The 6,000-nt window shown below is 45.5% G+C and overlaps 1 protein-coding gene across 3 annotated transcripts in view; it reads left to right on the top strand.

Moving 5' to 3' along the window:
• The first annotated feature begins 630 nt into the window (after positions 1–630).
• TUT4 (terminal uridylyl transferase 4) overlaps positions 631–6,000 on the top strand; it is a 45,429-nt gene continuing 40,059 nt past the window's right edge. For all 3 annotated transcript variants that reach the window (XM_030455049.1, XM_030455050.1, XM_030455048.1), the window contains exon 1: positions 631–742. The gene's annotated coding sequence lies outside the window, so the exon portion shown is untranslated. The remainder of the gene's footprint in view (positions 743–6,000) is intronic.

Below are 6,000 nucleotides of genomic sequence, written 5' to 3'. Positions count from 1 at the left end.
GGCCAGTTTCTTTAGGTCACCTTCCAGCATTGCCAAGAGCCGGGCGGGCCAGCTCCCCCTCCCCGAGACCTGCGAAACTGCCAGCACACACGATGGCCAAGATGCTGTCCCTAAGCTGCAGCTGGGGCCGGCTTCACAGCCAAGGTCAGGGAGCCAGGAGCCATTTCTCCCCCCTCGGCGTCTGCTTTGTGTGGAGCAAAGCCCGGGAGCGGGCGGGGTGCGGGGGACAAGGCCGAGGACGCAGAGCCTCCAGGCGGGTCCTAACCCCGCTCCACAGAGCCGAGAGTGCGTGGGGGAAGAGGCCGGAGATGACAAATAGGGTGGAATAATAAAAAAAAAAATAAAGGAAAAAAATGGGAGCGGGTGTGGAGGGGATTAAGCAAGAAACAACAACAAAAAAAGCCCAAACGGAGGTGCTTATTCCCGCATCCCCATTCCTACCGCGGTGCTGGGGGACAGAGGCCAAGGGGCAGCGGGGTGGCTACGTCTCCTCCCCAGCGGAGGGGGAGTTTCCAAGGCTGCCCCAGCAGCCGGGATCGATGCGGACCGGTCCGGTCCGGCAGAACCCTCCGCCCGCCCGCCCGCCCCCGCGGCTCCCCCGCCCGCCCTCGCCCCACAATGCATCTCGCGGCGCGGCTGACATGGCGGCCGGGCCGGACTGAGCCGCTGGCGTCGGGGCCTCCAGCAGCTGGAGCCGGGCATGGCGGGGGAGCAGCCCCGGCACCCCTAGCGCCACAGCCAGGTACGGGCTCCAGGGGCCGGGGGGGACCCCGCCCAACTCCTGCCCCGAGCTGGGGGGGTGTCTGGGAGCGCTCTGCTCTCTCCCCCCCGCAGCGGAGCGGGAGGGAAGGAAGGAGGGAGGGAGGAGGGCTCGGGGGGGGCCCTCTCCGCGTCGGCGCCCCCCGCCTCATCCCGCGGCGCCCCAGCTCCGCCCTGCCCCGGCCCTCCTGCCCGCGCCCCGCCTGGAGGGCCCCATCGCGGCCTCCCGGCATCGCGCCCTGGCAAGGTGGCGGCGCCGGGGCTGCCCCCCTCGCTCTGGGCCTGGGGGTGTCGGTCATGGCCCCCGGGGGGGAGGATGGAGGCCCCAAGGTCAGCGGGGAGCTGGGGACGGCCGCATCCCGGCGGGCGGGAGTCCTGAGGGGCAGTGCCGTGGCTGCGGGTCCGTGGGTATCTGCCGGGCGGGAGCTGAGTGCGTGTTGTTCTGCCAGCCAGTGGAATTAAATATGAGGAGGGGGAGAGAAGGGGAGAGCGTTGCGGTTGGTGAGGCTCCCCCGGGAAATGCTCTCCTGTCCTGGGCTGTCCCCCCCTCATTCCTCCGCCGTTTTTATTTCTTGCTCAAGCCAAAGGTTCTCCTTTCGGTGGGTTGGGATGTTGCTTGAAATGACACACGGGCATCCCTTCGCCTGTGTGTTTGTGCTCTTTTGTTGGCTTAGCTCGTATACAAATACAGCTGAACGACTTCTCTGCTTTTGCAGTGTGTTGCGGTTTGCCAGTTGTCTCAATGTGCCAGATTACCTGAGGCCTTGCTGCTTCTGAGGTTGTTTCTGGGTATATCAAAGGAGGACAAGCTCGTAACATGCAGAGAAAACAATATAAACAGGTTTAGGCTGGGGGAGGGACCAGTACGTGAAAAAAGATATTTGCATCTAAGTATGGATCTAATAATATTTTTTATATTCATGCCACCTCCTCATCACTTAGCTTCCCGAGCACTGTGCCTCGAGAGTCATTGCATTTGCTTCGAAACAGAGGATATGTGTTGTTTCTGGTTTTGTTTGACCTGTGTTCCCAGTTCCAGTAGGTGTTTTTTGGATAGTCTGACCTCAGATAGTAATGATGTAATTATTTCCGTGACAAGAAAAGTAAACCAGCCGTGGAATTACGACTTAATTACAGTATCTGGCAGAAGACGTGCAATTAGGAGTGACAGGTCTCCTTTACAAACATCAGCTTTGCAGTGAGCTTTTAAAAGAAATTCTCTATTTAACTATAGTGAAAATACCATCTTAAAATTAATTCTGGGATGAAACCACTGTTTCCCAGAACGTATGTATGGAAATACGTTTCCAGAAGTTCTGTACAGAGGGATCAGAAAATTCCTTTTGTGTTTGGTTCTTGCACAGGAGGCAGCTGGGACTTTTCTCTCATGCCTCAGCTAGGAGTGGAAAAGCAACTGCCAGGTGCCACAGGGACACCTGCACATTGTGGGGCATTTACCTGCTTCTTCCTCAGAAGGGAACTGAAAGAGAAAGGAGAGCAGGATTTCCCTGTGTCCTACTTGAAAGCAAGACATCCCTGGGGAGCTCCTCTTAAATGTCTGGTGAATCTCTTTCTCAGTAGTGGCTTTGGATTGTGTATTCATATTGATACCATAAGGCAGTGCAGAATCTTGCCCAGCTGAAACTGTGTCCTGTTTCACAGTTGTAATGCTTGCTTTTGAAGTTTTATGAAGCGTTTCTACTAAATTTAATTTTGTCCCTATCTTAATGAAATAATGTAATACTGAGACTGACTTGGACTGGGAACTTGTAGAAAGAAGGATCTTGAAATTTGCATGGTGGATTAATTAGCAGAATGGAAGCAATCCAGGGCAAGTCAATGTTTCTGATGCTTTTGGCACATTAAGGCTATATTGTATATTTGATAAATTGTTTAATTGTACAGAAATGATAGACCAGTAGCTTTAACTGAGAAGCACTAAGAACTTACTAATTAAATTTAGTAACAATGTGAATCCCATTTTTACTTTTTTTTTCCTTTCCCCAGAGACATGCATACATGTATCTGTACTCCTACTGTATCCTTGGTTCATAATTTTTGTTCTGATATTCTAGCAATATCTCTGGAAAAGAACAGCTTATCAGATGTTCTTAGATTGTATTTTTTAATCTCTGTTGATGGATGACATAATATTTCCAGCAAGAAGTAACTTTCAAATTTTAGGTTTTTGTGTCAGCAAAGCTTGACTTGGGAATCTGGAATCAGTTTTGTGTTACAGATGATTTTGACCCAGCCTGTGTGTCAGCTGTATGGATGTATTCTTCACAGCTTCTCTAAAGAAGTGATTTTCAGCATATTTCTTTCAGTAGTGAAAGTCCTGGATCCTTGTAAAGCAGATGTAACCATACTGCTGGAAAATCCATTTTATTTAGCTGTAGTTTGTGACTGGTAAAAAGTAGCTAAAGATACAGTTTTGTTACAGGTTTGTTGATATACACAAACACACACACATTGTTTATCTAGTGATCACTCCTTAGAAATTTTCAGTCCATCACATTGCAAATACAGCATCAGAGCTTTCTACTGGTTTATGTATCTTCACTTAGCCCAGGATGCTTATTCTCTTGCACCCTGGTTTGTGTGTTAGATTTTGCATGCACTGCACTGGCTTCCTTCTAGATAGATTTTGGTAGTAGTGTGCTTACTATCCTAAATTCAATAGCCTGTAGAAACTAGAAGATCTGGAACACTGCATAGAATTTATATTTGTTACTAGGGATACCTGTGGGTTTATTGCTGGTGGAACCCACGGCCAGAAATATCTGATAGTTTTAGTTTTAAGTACTTTGGAAAGGCATCAAGAACTGATACTAATTTGTCCTAAGTCATGTGTAGTTCACCATAAAATTGGCATACATGTGTGATAGCCTTTTTTAACTTTTGGCATCCAATATGGGGGAAGCTTGAATGATTTCTACAAGTTCTTGGGACACAAAAATGAGACTGGGGCTCGGTTCAGAAAAGAGACACACACATCCCCCAAGTTCCTCAGGACTGTCTGTAGATGTTACCTGTGCTGCAGTCTGAGCAGAGTGTAGAACACAGCCTTGCCTTTTGTTTCAATCTGTGGCTGTAACCTTTGTTTGCTGAATTTCCTTTTAATTTTGTTGAGGAAGTTCAGCAAGGCTATGTTGGTAATCAGCTGGGGGGGGAATGAGGTTAATCACCCCACTGACTGTTGGTAGGCTGGCTGGGGAGATTGGAGCTTAAGGGACAGTCCTAATGAAACAGATAACAGCAGGTCTAAGATAAAATACAGGGCTCTCTATCTCAAAGGAGGGAGTGCTTTATAGAAACAGTGATAGCAATTATGTTCCTAGTGCTTCTGCTGTTTATATTTAATGTAGTACTCCCAGGGGAAACAAAACTTACCAGGCTGTTCTTTTTTTTTTTTTTTTTTTTTTTTTTTTTTTTTTTTTTTCCCTTTAGTTGCTCTTCTGTGCTCCTGTTACTTTAGGACATTTAAGTAAATTGAGACCAAAATTTACAACATATTCAAAGTCATGTCAAAAGACTGTTGAGAATGTATGTTTTCTGGACAATTAGTGCCTGATTAGAGCAGGGATCTCTGCTGGGGGAAGGCAGGAGGAAGCTGTGTTTCCTCTTAGGGAGCAGCTAAGAACCTGTCAGTGTGAATGTTCCTTCAGCACATTTCCTCTGCTTACCCAATGGGTTTGTGATCGAGGGTGTGACAGAGGAGCTCCAAATTAATGTCTAGGAAAGGAGGAATATCAAGTTCTGCTGCTAATGATTAAAATAGAGATGTTTTGCAAAAGGACAACTCAGAATGCAAGAGCTCCCAGTTCAGCTCCAGCCTTTATCTTTGAAGAGGCCCTGTTATGGCAAAGTCTGACCCTAAATGTATGCTTTTGAAGGAGTTAAGTAAGTTGAACAACTTGAGAGGAAGAAGTAGAAGGGCAAATGGGTAGAAAGAGCTTCTTGAAAGTGGTTTGGTTTTTTCCACTTTGGAAGTAAGCCTTACCCTGAGTTTTTGCAATTCAAATGCAGAATTTTCTAATGCTAGTCTGAGAAAAGGAAGAAACAAAAGAAGCTGGCAGAAATGAAAGTGAAACAACCTTGCTCCTAGTTTCATGAACCTAAAATGAATTCTACAGTAGAGAAATTGATTTTAAGCATTTTTAATTGGATTGTTGTTGCATAGGCTTAATCATTTTCTGGAGTTTTAGGTGGTATCTTCTCTGACCTCAAGCTGTTGTATTTCAACCTGAGTATTTTTCTACAAAGTGCCAGGGTGCTGAGCCAGATTTCAGAGGGGTGACTGGCACTGTACATTCAGGAAGCAGAAGAAAGCAAGTCCCCTGTAACACCAGGATACTGAACAAATTAAAAATGGTGAAATGCTTTAAAGAGGTGAATCATACCCCAGTTTGCAGATGCAGGTGAAAGACTGGTTTTGTTGCCAGCCTGCCAGGAAGAAAGTTTTTCTTTGATGCAGGGTCTCACAGTTTGTCTGAGCCTGAGCTTGTGAGTAAGACCTGCCATCCAGATTTCTAGAAAGATGCCATCTCAGCACTGATTCACTCCACTCTAGTGTTTTGTTTCCAACTATGTTATTCTTTTCAGAAGTGCTCCTTTCCCTCTCTCCCCTCTCTCGTGTGTAGGTGCCAATATCTGACAAAAGAGGAAGGATCTTTTTTGAGACTGTCTTCTGCTTACTAGTGGTTTTTGGTGGTGGTTGGTTTTTTTTTTTCATTTTGAATGTGAAGTTTCCTTAATTGGTTTACTTTGCAGTTCTTTGCACTTCTGTGAGATGGGATGTGGTCACTATTGACTATGTTACAGCAGTTTTGGTCATTTTTTTATTGACTAAATTGTTTTGGTATTAAAGAACAGAAGATAAAAAGCAAACAAAAAAGCCAAAGTACAACAACATTATTATTGCACTTGTATTCCTGAGTCTGAATTTTGTTGTGGAACACTTTTTATTTTGTACAGGTGATTATTATTGTCTTAGGAAATTTCATTACTCATCTTTATTCATATTTTTTAGGTGTAAAGAATGTATCTGTGCTTTGTAACCTCAACTACTTGCATTTGATTACACCCATTCTATTAATATTTAATGTTATTACAGTTCCCCATTTATTAGTTAGGTTATAAAGACAGTTTTTATTAGCAGCTTCCTCATTTTTTTTCCCATCACATTTGTTCATTTGATTAAAGATTATGTATCTCCTTATATAATTGTGTATTTTATTG

This window comes from Calypte anna, chromosome 8 (genome assembly GCF_003957555.1).
Source record: "Calypte anna isolate BGI_N300 chromosome 8, bCalAnn1_v1.p, whole genome shotgun sequence".
Classification (NCBI taxonomy): Eukaryota; Metazoa; Chordata; class Aves; order Apodiformes; family Trochilidae; genus Calypte; species Calypte anna.
Note: the sequence above shows the minus strand (reverse complement) of the source record. Positions and strands in the feature narration are given on the sequence as shown.